The sequence below is a fragment of the Arvicola amphibius genome, chromosome 3, assembly GCF_903992535.2.
Source record: "Arvicola amphibius chromosome 3, mArvAmp1.2, whole genome shotgun sequence".
In the NCBI taxonomy this organism is placed as follows: domain Eukaryota; kingdom Metazoa; phylum Chordata; class Mammalia; order Rodentia; family Cricetidae; genus Arvicola; species Arvicola amphibius.
Window position 1 is genome coordinate 99,682,094 of NC_052049.1, and position 16,543 is coordinate 99,698,636.

Here is a 16,543-nt window from a genome sequence, read left to right on the forward strand (position 1 = left end):
ACGCGGTTCTCGGCAAATCCGCGCTGGCGCGGGTAGATGCACCGCCCACACGTCCAGAACTCCCCAGGAGCCGAGTGTAGGGGGACAGGTGGACTGGGAACCTGGGTGCACATTGGGTTTTCGGGGTGGACACTCAAGCACGCTGGACGGTGTCCCTCCACTTGCCAGCCAGAGTTCTCAGTTGGGCCTTGACCCTGAATGCAAAGAGTGGGGCTTTCTGATTGGCTTAGAGTACAAACGCAGACGAGCCCCGCCAGAGACTCGCTCTTCTATTGGGTTTTACGTGAACAGCAGAGCACGAAATAAAGAGGCCTTCAGTCATTGGGCCATTGTGTGAATCTCCTTTTGCCTTCTCTGCCGCTTGAATTAGCGTCCCAGGATTTTCGTCATGACTCTTAAATCTGGGCTTGTCAGTTCGGCCCAGCGTTCCAGGTCTCTAGGCACAGCATGGGACTTTCAGAGTTCAGCCAATCACGTAACGTTGAGATCAGGTTGCCAGGCAGATTATGCTAATAAGACCCCGCCTTTTATGCTGCTCCCACTCTGCGGCGGGAAGAACCACCTGGAGGCGGCGGGGGGGTTTGATTTCCATCACCCCTAGGGAGAGAGGATCCGGGACCCGCTGATCTTGAAGCTCCCCTCACCCAACGTCGTGTAAGTACCTAAAGGATTAAGAGAACCGGATAAACCAGGGTCCGGAGTATCCCATCGCCTGGGAGAGTGTCTCGTCTTTGCTTAGTCCCACCCAAAATGGCGCCCAGCTCTTTCTGCGTCTCAGCGCCCGGCCGGGGCCAACCGACCGCGGACCCGGGTGGGGGGGGAACTGATGGTAGTGGTGGGGGGGAGCAATCCCGGCGGCACCGCCCGATGGTACAGTCCAGCCGGGGCTGGGACGAGGCACCTCGCTCGGGGTGGGGGGTCAAACCATCGGCACCTTCTACCCGAAAAGGGGCAAGGCCCCTCCGGGAAGCCGTCCGGGCTCCGCGTCGAGCGCGGGCTTCGGGGCCGCCCGCCTAGTCTCCCCGGCTCGCAGCCTGCCCCGCGCCCCCCGAGCGGCTCGCATGCCCCGCCGGCCGTGCGCTCCTCTCCTCCCCTCCCGCGTTGGTTGGGCCGGGACGGCGGTTGGGCTGCCTGCGCGCCGGGCGGCGGTTGGGCGGGCGGGTGTCCGCCGGCCGGGATCCGTGCGGGGGGTGGCGGCGCGCGTGGCCCTGGGTTCTGGTGCTGGTGTCCCGGCCCGCGTTCCCCAGCCGCCCCGCCCGCCCCTGCGGGTCTGTCTGCAACCGTGGTGGCGGGCTGGGTAGGACGGAGGCCGAGGACTTGCAGAGCTGGCGAGTCCAGTCTTTTGGGAGCCGGGCTCCCCTTGAACTAATGCTAAAACAAGAAAAGTCTGTAGCCAGATTACTTAGGTACTAGGTAAAATGGAGTAGTTGCGGGCGCACGAAGGCTGCTAGCACTGGGTGCCATTTCTTTTATCCGTGTTCTGTGTATTAGTTGGATTTCAACTAGTATATATGTACACTTAAGTTAGAGGGTAGGGTTGGCTTTGTGGTGTCATTGATGACATTCATCCAGCTAAATCCCATGCGCCGAATCCTTAGTGTTTAAAAGCTTGCCTGCCCATCTCCCACCAGCCTTGTGCTTAAGGCCAGCTGTATCCACTTTTCATTAAAAGCAAAGTTGCTCGTGGCTAACCTCGATTTCTGTCCTGTTCGCGCCACTGCCGCAGTCAGCTCTTTGTAGGCCAGAGGGTGTGCAGCGTTACATTGTATTCTTTTGTACCCTTTCACCCGCAGTTGCCACTCCAGGACTTTCTGCACTCCCGAACTGTACTTATTTGTTGCCCTCCCTAGTATTGAGAAAACATAAAATCAAGAATTCGTTGGGGGCAAAGCAACATACAATATTTGCTCAATCTGGTAACTTTACTAGGTTTACATTTTACAAATAGAGGCGAGATCGACACAGAATGAATCATTTTCACAGGAACGATTCCCTGTCATTTAGTAGGTTTACATTTTTGTTTTGGTTCAAGTTGTTTTATTTTTCACTCATGACTCAATTATTCCACTAGCATCAACCCTTTGAAGTAGTTACCTTTTTCTAAAAGGTATTGTTTTTCTCATATTAAGTCTTTTTACTGATGATTTGTAACATGGTCTACCAAAAGTAATTTGTACATTATATTGCAGGCCTGAGCATAGGTGAGTGATCTGGGAGTGTCAATTCAATATAACTGACTGGCACTGGTCAATTTCTTCTTGTCTGTTTTCTAGTTTTGTTTTGTTTTGACAGGGTTTTTCTGTGTAGCCTTAGCTCTTATTTGCTGTCCCCGAACTTGCTCTGTAGACCACCAGCTGGCCTCGAACTCATAGAGATCTACCTGCCTCTGCTTCCCAAGTTCTGGGATTAAAGGCGTGCACCACCACCGCCCGCTTTTCTAATTTTAACAATCATATATGATCATCATAGAAACAGCACTGAGAAGTAAAAACCCCTAAAATATAATGACTAGAGGAAATCCTTACTAATTTATTGGTGTGTTTTAGATGTTTGTGTGCAATTATGAATGTGCACAAAATATTTGTTTGAATACCTTGTATGACTAATGGGTGCCTAAATACTTCATGATGATTTGCCACTTGAAGTCCACTAAAACTGAAAGAGTAATTTTTATATTCATTTTGCTTAAAAATGATTTGAGACATGAAGTGCTGGCTGACTTGGAATTTGCTATGTAGACTAGATTGCTTTGGAACTCTGAGAGAGCTGCTTGTCTCTGCTGGAATTAAAGGAGATTAAAATTGAGCACCGCTAAAGTGCTCCTAGCTTTGTTTTGTTCTTTTGAGGCAGGATTGAAGTCTTAGCTGGTTTGAACTCTATAAAGCTTTGCTTCTCAACCTGGAGGTTGAATGACCCTTTCACAGACCTTTGGAAAACAGATTTACATTACAATTCATAACAAAATTGCAGTTATGAAGTAGCAATGAAAATAATTTTATGATTGGGGTTACAACACAAACTATTAAAAGTTTGCAACATTAGGAAGGTTGAGAACCACTGCTGCAGATGGATCCAGGCTGGCCTGGCTCGGAGAGATCCTGCTTCCACTCCTGGGCCTAACGGTGTTTGCTGCAGCGCTGCCTCATTTACTTTTTGGGTTTGTTTTCTGAGACAAGGTTTCTCCGTGTAGCCTTGGTTGTCTTAGAACTCACTCTGTACATAAGGTTAACCTCTAACTCAGAACTCAGAGATCCTCCTGACTCTGCCTCCCAACTGCTGGGATAAAAGGAATGCGCCACCACCACCCAGCTTTTTTTCATCTATTCATCAATTTATTTGTTTGTTTTAGTTTAAGCTGTTTGGGGATAGGAGTTGGTTCTCTCCTACCTTTATGTGGGTTCCTGGGAATAAACTCAGGGCACCAAGGCCTTCAAGGCACGCAGCTTTACCTGCTTAGCTATTGAAGAACCTTTACATTTTAGGCTTAAAATCCACCTTACAGTAAGGACAAACTAGATTCGTTTCTGTTTGTGATTAAACCTACGTTTCTCAAGGTTTGGGCTATGCCCCACCTGTAACCTTAACTACAAATGGTTCTTGACTGCTTGTTCTAGGAATGGGAATTACGTTTTTGTTTCAAAAAGTTGTTTACAACCATCTTGCAACTGTACTTGTGTTTCAAAACGTTATTATAACTGTTGTTATGACTACCTGTTGTCATGCCTTCCCTACAACCATGTCTTTGTTTCAGGAAGTCATTATGACTAACTTGTTATGCTTCTGTTCTGCTTCTGTAGCCCCGCCTATTTTGCCCACCAAATCCCCCATTTGGAAACCTCCTACCTTTGAGCTATAAAGGCCTTGTCTTCCTCACATCCAATGCTGACCTTCTGAACTCCACCTCAGGAGGAAGCAGCCCATGTACATGAATAAAAAAGCTTGCTTTAATTAATTTGGCCATGATAATTTCGGTCAGAGGGCTTTCTCCTCCCATCTTTTGAGAGTAGCATCATCTCGCTGACCGAGGATTTGCTTTTAAAAAGTAAAAAGAGCTGGGTGGTGGTACACACCTTTACTGCCAGCATTCAGGAGGCAGAGGCAGGTGGACTCAGAGTTCAAGGCCAGTCTGGTCTACACAGCGATTTCCAGGACAGCCAGGGCTACACAGAGAAAACCTGTCTTGAAAAGCCAAAAATAAAACAAAACAAAATCGATAAAACAAAAAGTAAAAAAGACAATCAAAACTTTGGGACCAGGGACTCAGTGGATAGTGTTTGCTATGTAAACATGAAGACCTGAGTTCTAATCCCTAGTCTCCACATAAAAGCCAGGTACAGCACAGCGTGCCAGTGACCACAGCTGCACTTTGGATGGAGACAGGCTGATCTTGGGGGTTTGGAACTCCACTAGTCAAACTGAATGGGTGAGCTGCAAGTTAGTGAATGTCCCTGTTTTAGATAATAAGGTGGAGAAACATTAAGTGTACACCTTTAATCTCAGCACTTGGGAGGCAGAGGCAGGTGGATCTCTGTGAGTTCAAGGCCAGCCTGCTCTACAAAGCAAGTTGCAAGTTCCAGCACAGCAAAAGGCCGTTACACAGAGAAACCCTGTCTCAAAAAACAAAACAAGGAGCCGGGCGGTGGTGGCGCACGCCTTTAATCCCAGCACTCGGGAGGCAGAGGCAGGTGGATCTCTGAGTTCGAGGCCAGCCTGGTCTACAAGAGCTAGTCCCAGGACAGGCTCTAGAAACTACAGGGAAACCCTGTCTCGAAAAACCAAAGGAAAAAAAAAAAGAGAATCTGACATCATTATACCAATGCACATGAAATAAAGTTAAATAAAGTTTTTAAAAAACAAAAAACAAAACAAAAAGGGAAAATACGGTGGAAAGCAATAGAGGAAGGAAGGCACTTGATCTCTGGGCTCCACATGTTTAGTCAGGCCAATAAACACACACTCACGCACACAATGAAGAAAAGCAAATATAATCGAAAAGGATAGGTTTCTGGAAAAGTAGAACTGACTATAAAAGACAGAGAAGCACTGAGTTGTAATTTCCATTCCTCACTAAGTTTGCAGTTTTAGCAGACGTAAATGCATGGTGGCTGTATGATTTCATTCGGTAAAAACCATGTTGTAGAAACCAGTAAGCATCCTGTTGTAGTTTATTTTTCCTTTGAATGCCAGCATACTTACTGCCATTTGAATACATTCTAGAAACGTAGACGCTCCCAGTTCAGGTATCTGCTGTCCTACATGCAGAATTTGTTTCTGTGTATTTGTTAATCTCTGACAGATTAACACATGAACATTTAGCCTAGTGAGATAAGAAAAATGAAATGTTAGGGCTAGGAATATAGTTCAGTGGCTGAGTATGACTGGCTTGTGTAAGGTCCTGAGTTCAGTCCCCAGTGCATGGCAGCCCCCCTCCCCCCAACACACACATACAAGCTTGGGTCAACCAAATCACAGAGTGGATCTGTTGCAATTTTCCAGGGGTCCAGGTGGGATAGGGCAGGAAAATGAATAGGGTCCTTTTGTTTGTTACTTTGGTCCATATTTTTCTTTCTTTTTTATTTTTTGGGCTTTCAAGACAGGATTTTTCTGTGTAACCCTGTTCTTGGTCTCGAGCTCAGAGACTCGCCTATCTCTGCCTCTTGAGTGCTGGGATTAAAGGTGCGCACCACCACAGTCTGGCTTCCTTACTCTGTCTATGTGGTTTAGTTGAATCACCATGTAGGTGGTGGAAGCGTATCTGGTCCCTCTCCTTTGGAAGTATTGTTATAACACCAACTGAAGGCTCATTGGGAATTCTCTGAGCTGACACAACTCCAGTTATTTCCTGTAGCTTCCATAAGTTTCCACCATGTTGTTGATTCTGAAGCTTAATTCATTCCCCTCCCTGCTTTCTGAGATCATTTGCTGTCTTCCTGTTGCTCATGCCTGGGTAACCGAAAGTCTGTTCATGTTGTAGGAGTGACTGGAAATTGCTTCCTTTTTTTTTCCGTTTTAAAGATTATAATTTTTTGTACGTCTACGAATGTTTGCCTGCACGTACGTATGTGTACCACATATATATCTGGTGTTCCTAGAGGCCAGAAGAGGGTGTGACATTTTCTGGAACTGGAGTTCCAGATGGTTCTAAGTTTGTATAGGTGCTGGGAACCCAAATCAGGTCTTCTGCAAGAGCAGCAAGTGCTCCTTTCTATTAACCCTGAGCATCTCTCCAGCTCCCGGAAGCAGCTTCTTTTTTTTTTTTTTTTGTTTTTTTTTTTGTTTGTTTTTTTTTTGTTTTGTTTTGTTTTGTTTTTTCAAGACAGGGTTTCTCTGCAGTTTTTTTAGAGCCTGTCCTGGAACTAGCTCTTGTAGACCAGGCTGGCCATGAACTCACAGAGATCCGCCTGCCTCTGCCTCCTGAGTGCTGGGATTAAAGGTGTGCGCCACCACCGCCCGGCTCGGAAGCAGCTTCTTTTTGGATAACTTTGAAACAGTGAATTTAGGGGGATGAATGTGTGAGGAACTGGTTAGGGAAGAAGGAAGTTATGGTTAACCTCATAATGGCATCAAGACTAGTTAAAATGTCCTGAAAACAGTTGTTACAAAGCTAATACTGCATGGGCTTTGACTCCAAACAAGGATTGCCAGAAGGTTCTTGACAATCTGATGAAATAGCCAATTACTGTTGGCCTATTTTAAAGTTTAACTCGTTTGCTTCAGAGGTAGAGTGGAGTGGTGGTGGAAGAGATGGCTCAGCTGGTAAAGGCACCTGGTGCCAAACCTGATTGCCTGAGCTCAGTCCCCAGGACCCACCTGGTGGGAGGAACTAATTCCCTTCCCCAGGCTGTCCTCTTGTCTCCACTGGTATGCCATATCATGCATCCATGCCCAAAAATAAGTAAAAAAGGAAACAAAAAATTTTAAAAATTAGAATATTGAAGCTATATGCTGTCTTTCAGCCTCAGGGACTCTGATGTGGTTTATACAGCCTTTCTCCTGATGTGTTACCTTAGCTCAGCATTGGATAGTAGTAGCCTGTGTAGCCAGCAGTTTGTCTGCTAAACTTCTGAAATATCACACTTATGCAATATGCTAGTATAAAATGTACACACCAGTTTTTTGTAGCATGAAAAAATAATATTTTAAATGCTGATGATAATATGTGGACTAGGTAGTTAAATAACATAATTTTACCTGTTTCTGCTTTAAACAGCATGCTTACTGGAAACTTTAAATTATGTGGCTCCCGTATTTTTATTGAACAACTCAGCTGTAGCCTGATAGGGTGAGGTGTTCTGCAGTAGCAATACAATGTGCTTATTATCTTTAGGCTCTTCTAGTGTCAACTAATATCCATCGCTAATTTGTAGGTATGTTTAGTTTTTCTAGCAGTTATGATAGCTTTCACAAACCCACAAGTATTTCTTTGTAGTGCGTCTTAGTCTCAGAATCACTTTCTAATAGCTGTGTTAAATGTTACTGAATTAATGTATATTCAGTTCATTGTTTAAACTTAATAATAAAAATGAGATCTGTTTTGTCTGTCTTTGTGGTATCATGTGCACAGGTGCATGTTCCTTGTGTGCACATGTGGAAGTTAGAGGCACACAATAGCTGTCTTCCTCTATAACTCTCCACCATATATATTTTTTTTTAAATTTAAAAAAGTTTCTTTAGCTGTGAGGTAATGGTGCGCACCCTTAATCTCAGCACTCAGGAGGCAGAGGCAGGCGGATATCTGTGAGTTGAGGCCAGCATGGTTTAAATAGTGAGTTCTAGGACAGTCCAGGCTACACAGAGAAACCCTATCTTGGAAAACAAAAACAAACAAGCAAAGAAAAACAGAAAAAAAAATCTCTTTTAGGTTTATATGTGTGTGAACCATGTTTTTGCCTGCTGCTAGTGGAGGTCAGAAGAGGGTGTCTGAGCCTCTAAGGCTGGAGTTGTAGACAGTTGCGAGCCACTTTGTAGGTGCTGGGAACCAGACTCTGGTCCTCTGCAAGAGCAATAAGCCTTTTTAACTGCTGAATTGTTGCTTCATCCCCCTTTACCAACTTTTTAACTTTTAATTTTTTAAAAGACATATTTATTATGTATACAGTGTTCTGCTTGCATGTGTCCCTGTGGGTCAGAAGATGACACCACACCTCATTACAGGTGTTTGTGAGCTACCATGTGGTTGCTGGGAATTGAATTCAGGACCTCTGGAAGAGCAATCAGTGCTCTTAACTGCTGAGCCATCTCGCCAGCCCTTACCTTTAATTCTTAATGTGTGATGGGTGCATCGTGATACACAGCATTTTTTGCTTGTTTGTTTGCTTGCTTGCTTGTGTGTGTGTGTGTGTGTGGAGGGGGGTTCTTTTGTTTTTTCAAGACAGGGTTTCTCTATGTAACAGTGTTGGATATCCTGGAACTTGCTTTGTATAGACCAGGCTGGCCTCAAACTCACAGAATTCCACCTGCCTGTTCCTCCTGAGTGCTGGAATTAAAGGTGTATACCACTACGCCCCGGCTGTCGTGCATGTTTTTAATCCCAGCACTCAGGAGGCAGAGGCAGATGATGAGCCTCTGTGAGTTCGAGGCCAGCCTGGTCTACAAGAATTCCAGGCTAACCAGTGCTACATAGTGAGACCCTGTCTCAAAACCAAAAAGGAGGCGCTAAAAAGATGAGGATGTCAGGATAGGATTTGTTGGACTCTAGAGTCCAAACACCGAGGAGGAGTCGCCCCCAGAGACCACCTCTCACACCACAGCCGATGCAAAAGCATGAGGATTTTTATTAATTCTGTCATGACAGGGTCCCTCAGCAATTGGGAAGCCAAGAGACCTCAACTAGCTGGTACAGGCTACTTTTAAAGGAGAAGGCCATAGAAGTAAGGGGGGTTGTGATTGGCTTATTCGAAAGGGCTATTACCAATAATTGGCTGGAGAGCTGTTGCCAGATCAGATGAGGTAAGAGGTCATTTTGACCCTGTTTCCCAGGGGACTGAATCAAAACATACGTATATGGGTAATTGTTCGGAAACTGAGTACGTGCATGTGTAGCTGTTAGGTTCTTGGTTCCCAGGGGAGGAGGGAAAGCACTATGGCACAGAGGCTGAGAGGGTTCAGAATTGTTAGAAGTGGCTTCAGAATTGTCTTAAAGTCTTACAGATTTAGAGTGTACTTTATGCTGGTCTAGCAAAGTAGTAGTAGTAGATTCTTTTCTAAGATCCATGGTCTCATTAATCCTGGGTGGTTGGCTAGGTATTCAGTACCAGGCTTGATTTCTTTCTTGTTGAGTGGGCCTTGAGTCCGATTAGACAGTTACCACTATCACATGGGTGCCACTTACTGCACCCAGTATTTCTTTAGGAGACTTTTAACTAAGCCCTACCCTCCCATGCTTTTTTTTGTTTTGTTTTGTTGTTGTTGTTTTTGAGATAGGGTTTCTTTGTGAAGCCCTGACTATTCTGAAACTTGCTCTGTAGACTACGCTGGCCTTGAACTCAGAGATCCACCTGCCTCTGTCTCCCTAATGCTGGGATTAAAAGTGAGTGCCACAATTATCTGTTCACCTTTCTCTCTTTTACACACAAAAATATTTTTTATACTCCCACCTCCATATCCATGGTTTTCAGCAGTTGTAAACCATAGCAGATGCGTCTGTGTATTTGTGGTACTGCTAATGGAATGCAGGTCTTAACACATAGCTTGCTAGACTTCTACTACTAGTCTATTCTTCTACCCTGCAGATAAAATTTAAATTCAGCAAACCATGTGTAAGACTTTGTAGGAAAAAAGTCTAAAAGCTTCCTGGAGTGACTTTGAGTGATATGGAACCGCAGAAGTTCAAGGACTGTTCAGTGTTTCAAAGGCGTTAATACTCTGGAAACATGTATGTGCTTAGTGTAGGCCCAGCAAAAAATGTAGAGTTAGACTAGTTCCTTCTAGGAAAGGGCAGACTACTCTTGAAAGAGAATTGGGAAACTTCTCTGCTAGAAACCAAGAACTAATATTTAAAACAATGTAATAGTGCTTTTGACAAATTAATAATGAGATATCAGTGGAACACTATAAGCAGTCCAGAAATAGGCTCATACATATTCAAACAACCAGGAAGCAGGTGAAGAGCAAAATGAGAAAGCTTTTGGAAGTTAATGTAGGAGAGTATATGCATGGCTTCTGCATAGAGAAGAGACTCTTGAGCAAGGTGCTGCGTGTGCTAATGGAGTGACAGACAAGTCTTCAACAGAACTTAAAAAATGGGAAACCCACATGTCTAAGATGTATCTGTATTTACCTATAGCTATATCTCTCTATATATACTCGCTCAACCTTGTGAAGGAAACATAAATTAAATCCACAACGATATATTTCTGTACACCCAAGTTGAAGTAGGCAACTCCAAATTGTAAGGGTGTTGAACAATAGTGATCTTCATACAACGCTGGTAGGAGTATTTATTTTATTTTATTTTTTTTGGGGGGGGTCACAGCTACTTTGGAAAGCAGCATTATTAAGAAAGTATAAAATGGAGTTAGACACTAGTGGAGTTTGTAATCCCAGAGACAAGAGGCCAACACAGGAGGATCTGTGAGGCTCACTCTTGGCGAGATCCAGGCCAGTGAGAGAACTTATCTTAGGGAACACCAAAAAGGTGGACAGTGCCTGAGAATTGACACCTGTCCTCTGATGTCCACTCACAAGTGCATGCTGGAATACACACTCTTATGTACACACACACACACACACACACACACACACACAGAGTTTTCTTCTTTCCTCAATGGGAGCTCTTCACTATGTCTTTGTAGTTGCTTAGCTCTCTGGCTTTTGAACAATTTGCTCAACTAAAGCTCTTTGTGGGCTGAGTAAATTACAGCCTCATCTACTTCCCTTGAGATTCAGTCTAGCCTTGTGATTTCATCATCTGGTGGAGACCAGGAGACAAGCAAATGCAAACCCTGCTGGGTTCTGGCAGCCTTGCCAGGGCTGGAAGCTGTTGCTGCAGTGGGGAAAGAGGTCCAGGCTCTGTGGTCATGGGTCTGGAGTTAAGCCCCACATAGTGTTTTGACCTTGGACAAGCAGCCGTTCTTGGTTGTGGTGAGGACTTTTTTGAAAGCTGATATTTAAAAGGCATTTCACAGTGCCTGGCACCTGCAGGCTGCTCAGTAATGGCAGCCACTCTATTATTACTGTCCCACTCCTTGTTTACTTAGGTAACACTGAATTTCCACAGTCTGCAGTTTGAACCAGTGGAACTGTGATTATGCTGATTTTTAAGATGAAGAGCTGCATCTGTCAAGGGATCCCAATTTTGTGATCTGGTTTAACTCCTCTAGTGCATGTATAAATGAGTCTAACGTGTAGGCTCCACCTGAACAAAGGCAAGCACACATGTGGAGGTCAGCAGACTGCTGAGTTGTTCTCTTTCAACCAGTGTGCTCCTGTTATGCCATTTTGCACCTTAATTTTTGAGTTAAGGTTTCTTCCTGATGCTGGAGTCATCAATTCAACAAGACTAGCTGGCTATCAAGCCTCATTGATCCCATCTGTCTGCCTCCCCAGTGCTAGAGTTACAGATATGTGTTACCACGCCTGGCTTTCCATGTAGGTTCTAGGCATCCAAACTTGATTCTCATGCTTGTATGATGAGCACCTTGCTGAGTGAGGCATCTCCTTAACCCTCAAGATAGAGGTTTTTTGTTTATTTTGCTTTTTGGAGATAGGGTTTTTCTGTGCAGCCCTGGCTCTCCTGGAACTCTGTAGATCAGACTGACCTCAAACTCAGCAAACCGACTGCCTCTGCCTCCTGAGTGCTGAGATTAAAGACATTTGTCACCATGCCTGCCTTGCTGTAGAGTTTTTTTTTTTTTTTTTTTTTTTTTTTGTTGTTGTTGTTGTTCTTTTTTGCTGTGCTGGGGATAGAATCCAGAGCCCTGTGCTTTCTAGACAAGCTGAGCTATCTATATCCCTAACGTAAGAGTTTTTAATAAGCAGTAAATGCCTCAGTATGTCATCTATCTGGATTGTTGACGTTGTTAATAAAATACTTATTTTACCCATTTCACTTGTAACTATGAAAATAGTTGAGGAATGAAAATGTGGAGGTGAAAGACAGGTTAGGCCCTCATTAGCCTGTCTACATGGGCTGAGGGTTAGCTGTAACTGGAATGGCTTCAAACCAGTATCAATTAGCTTCTTAGTCCTGCGTCAGAGGAATGGTTCAGTCTCTGAACAAGACTGGCTGGTTGGTTTTTTGTTTGTTTGTTTGTTTTTCCCCCAGTGCACTTAGTGAGGAAACAGCTTACTACTTCAGACTGTGCCTCTGTCTACACTGTCTAGGATTTTATTTTGGGGGTTGGATTTTATATATATATTTGAGGCTTAGTCACCTGCAGCTTTTCAGGCTGCAGAAGACCAGCTTGCAAGTTTCCTACTTAGCTACTGTGATTGCTACTTTAAGAGGTTTGAGACAAGCAGGGCATGTAGCAATCCATGCAGAGGCATACCCACACCACCCACACCACGGGTGGCATCGATCACCCTGCAGGTTGTCTGCAAGTGATGCTGCTGTTTGGAGGGAGCTTGAGGGAAAGTACTGAGATCTTTGTAAATTTAGAGTGGCCCGGTATTAGTCAGCAAGTCAATTGCAGCCAGTTTTCAGTCTGCAAATGACTTCCTTGAGTCCGTATTTACAAAGTTTCACTTCAGGTATCCTCATAGGTGTCTGGTACTGATTTCCTCGTTTCCTTGTAGTAAGGGGAAGCTGGAAAGTAAATCCCCAGAAAGCCACCTGGTTGGTAAAGTAAATCCCACCTTCTCCAGGATTCTAAGACATAAAGACCCACAGTTAAAGAATCCAGTGAGTTGCATACTTTAAAGGAAGATGGAAATGTTCTTTTTAAGTTATTGTTTAGCAACATAAAAGATTTTAACTGTGTGCATGTGTGTCCAGTGCACATGCTCAGGTCAGAAGACAGCTGGTAGGGATGCTGGGATTGAGCTCAGGTGGTAGCTTTGGCGTCCAGCACCTTTATCAGCTGAGCTTTATCAGCAGTCCCAACTTCCTTCCTCCCTTCTTTCCTTCCTTCCTTCCTCCCTCCCTCCCTCCTTTCCTAACTTCCTTCTGGGAGTTTTGGCTCTTGGAAGTTTGTGTAAGAATATTTATTCACATCATTAAGATGGCAGAGTTTTGAGCTCTTTTCTTTGCCCCATGATTATTAGAAGCCTCATTGTAATCTGCCCTCAAGTTATTTCTAGGATGATTGTGCATTTTTCTTTCCCTGCTGTGCAGGAACTAGATCTGGCTTACATAAGGATCACCTGGAGATTTTCAAAGATTTCTGTGCTTTTTCCTCTCTGTGCTATTGATTGGGAGAGATTCTTCAAGGGTCAGACCTTGGAATTTGCCTTTCACCTGCTCCCTGTTTGAAACCAGAAAAACTAGTTCCTGAACCTTGAAACTAGGTAGACCAACTGAAGTTTAAAATTTTTACCTTTCATTATGACCCTTTCAGTCCCAGTCACCACTGTTTGATGCTTTCATTTCTTTTTTTCCTTTAGACTTACTTTATTATTTTATGTATGTGAATGTTTTACCTAAATGTATATCTGTATATCATGTGGTGCCTGGTGCCTGCAGAGGTGAGATGAGAGCATAGGATCCCCTGTAACTGGAGTTACAGACAGTTGTGAGCTGCCATGTTGGAGCTGGGAGCAGAACACAGGGTGCTCTTAGTCACACAGCCTTCTCTCCAGCCCACTTGATACTTAAAAACAAACAAAAAACAAAACAAAAGAACAAAAAAACTTTGCATATGTAAGTGCAAACATGGCATGCTATGTGGTGGGCAGAGGAGACCCTCAGGTACCAGTCCTTGCATTCTCCCATGACTGATACTGAGCACCAGGCTGGTTGGACCCTACTGCCTGTGGGTGGATTCTCCTGGAATCTCTTTGAAGGAGCGCTGGGATTACAGGCCTGCTCTGAACTTCACCTGAGTTCTAGGAATTTCATCTTGATCTTTCATAGCGGGAGCTTTCCCCACTGAGTCATCACCCAGCTCTGGATGTCTTCTTTTGTCCTCTGCCTCCTCATAGTGACTAGTTCCTAAGCATTTCCTCAGGGCTTTTCTGTTTTGTTTTGTCCAGGAACTCTCAGGAAACCCATCAGAAATGCCCCCATGTTTACTCTTGTGGCAAGAGTTATACTTTCTCTCTTTGTAAAAGTTTATATTAGCTAAACTTTCTTTTTTTTTTTTTTTTTTTTTTTTTGGTTTTTCGAGACAGGGTTTCCCTGTAGTTTCTAGAGCCTGTCCTGGAACTAGCTCTTGTAGACCAGGCTGGCCTCGAACTCAGAGCTCCGCCTGCCTCTGCCTCCCGAGTGCTGGGATTAAAGGTGTGCAACACCACCGCCCGGCTTCCATGTTTTTTTTTTTTAAGTTTATTTTATGTGCATTGGTGTGAAGGTGTCAGATTCTCTGGAATCTGGAATTACAGACAGGTGTGAGCTGCCATGTGGGTGCTGGGAATTGAACCCTGGGTCCATCTGGAAGAGCAGTCAGTGCTCTTAACCACTGAGCCATCTCTCCAGCCCCAACTTCCATGTTTTTAATTATAAAAAGACCTTGGCGCTGAATACGTGGTTCATGTCTATAATTCCAGCACTCAAGAGGACAAGGTTGGAGATTTACCTAAGTTTCAGACTAGCTTAGGCTACATATGGAGTGAGACCCTGTCTTAAAAAACAAAAACAGCTGTGGACTAGAGACTAGCTTAGTAGTATGGCTCTTGCCTAGTGTACACACAGCCTGACGTTCCATCTACAACACTTAAAGCTTTTTTCAGCTATAATTCATGTACTGTACAATCCACTTATTTAAATTACACAACTGAATGACTTTCAAATCTTCAGATTATGCAACTCTCACCATGACCAGCTTTATAACCTTCTCATAATCACCCCTGCCCCCAATCTATATCCCTACTGCGTGTCTACGGATTTCTCTCTTTTGCGTGTTTTGTATCAGTGCAGTCGTTCACTGTATGTTTCTTTGTTCACCACCTCTTTCCCTTAGTACATTTCCAGGCTTCATCCATTAGGCCCTTTATCATTCACACATCAGTTCTTCATTCCTTTTTTGTTTTTTAATTAGTACATATTAATTATACATAATACTGCTCTTAATTTTGATGTTTGCATACATTTGTATAACATATTTTGAACACATTTACCCCTTAATCCTTTATTTTTCCCTCTTTCTGATCTCCCTCCTTTTCCCAGTCTTCCTTTCATTGTCTTGTCTCCTTTTACTCCCTTTCTTCCCTCCTTCCCTCCCTCCCTCCCTCCCTCCCTCCCTCCCTCCCTCCTTCCTTCCTTCCTTCCTTCCTTCCTTCCTTCCTTCCTTCCTTCCTTCCTTTTTGCAGTTTTTGGCAACCCTCTGAGTTTAATTAGAGTTGCTATAGGAGTATGGGTAGCTGTTTTTTTAAGATATGGCCTGTCTGTGAAGTCCTTGCTGGCCTTCTGCCTTAACCTCCCAATTCTTCATTCTTTTTATAGGCATGTATATAGATATTCCACATTTTATGCATCCTGTTATTAGTTGATGGGTATTTGGATTGTTTCCAGTTTTTAGCTCTTACGAATAACACTATGAATATTTATGTATAAGTTCTTTGGGGAAATATGTTATTCTACTAGGGTTTATTATAGCTTCATAAGGAACCAGTGTGTCATCTGGTAACTGTTTAGACTTTTTTTTTTTTTTTTTTGGTTTTTTCAAGACAGGGTTTTTCTGTGTAGTTTTGGAGCCTGTCCTGGAACTAGCTCTGTAGACCAGGCTGGCCTCAAACTCACAGAGATTCTCCTGCTTCTGCCTCCCAAGTGCTGGGATTAAAGGTGTGCACCACCTGTTTAGACTCTTGATCAATTGCCAGCCTCTTTACCAAGATGCCTACAGTGTTTTATATTACCAAAAGCATATGAATGTCCTGATTTCTCTATATTCTCGCCATTTGTTCTTATCTACCATAACAAATTTAGAATAAAATTAAGAAAATGAAGATATCCTACTGAAATGAGGATAAGAGAAACTAGAATATCATTAACAGAATCCTTTTCGTGTGATGCAGTAACATGGCCTGAAAAATGTTGCTTGGCCTTAGATTGGGAGCACACTAGATGATGCAGTATATCATTATTTTGCTGAAACTCAACTCCCCAAACCTGCAAACCTATGTTCAACTTCATTTCTTTTTTCTTTTTCTTTTTCTATTTAATCTGGGGAATCAAACCCAGGACCTCATATAAACTGGTCATGCGTTCTACTACTGAAGTAAATCCCTAGCCCCGTGTTTCATTGTTTTTCTGACTGGACAAACCTTTACATTTATTGGGGAGTTTATATTTTGTAGCTTGCATGCTTTGAATTTTAAGTATATCTTGCATATGCAAGAGCAGAAAGAATCTATGGTTATGTTTTTTTCCCATGGCTATTCTCATTTCTTTTAATCCTAGGATGAACATGAATTATTAGGGTCTATTAACAGTTTTATTGATATC

At 43.6% G+C, this 16,543-nt stretch overlaps 1 protein-coding gene across 3 annotated transcripts in view; it reads left to right on the forward strand.

Moving 5' to 3' along the window:
* Nucleotides 1–400: 400 nt before the first annotated feature.
* The window catches only part of Prdm10 (PR/SET domain 10), a 106,837-nt gene continuing 90,694 nt past the window's right edge, over nt 401–16,543 (forward strand). For all 3 annotated transcript variants that reach the window (XM_038321896.1, XM_038321898.2, XM_042054655.1), the window contains exon 1: nt 401–654. The gene's annotated coding sequence lies outside the window, so the exon portion shown is untranslated. The remainder of the gene's footprint in view (nt 655–16,543) is intronic.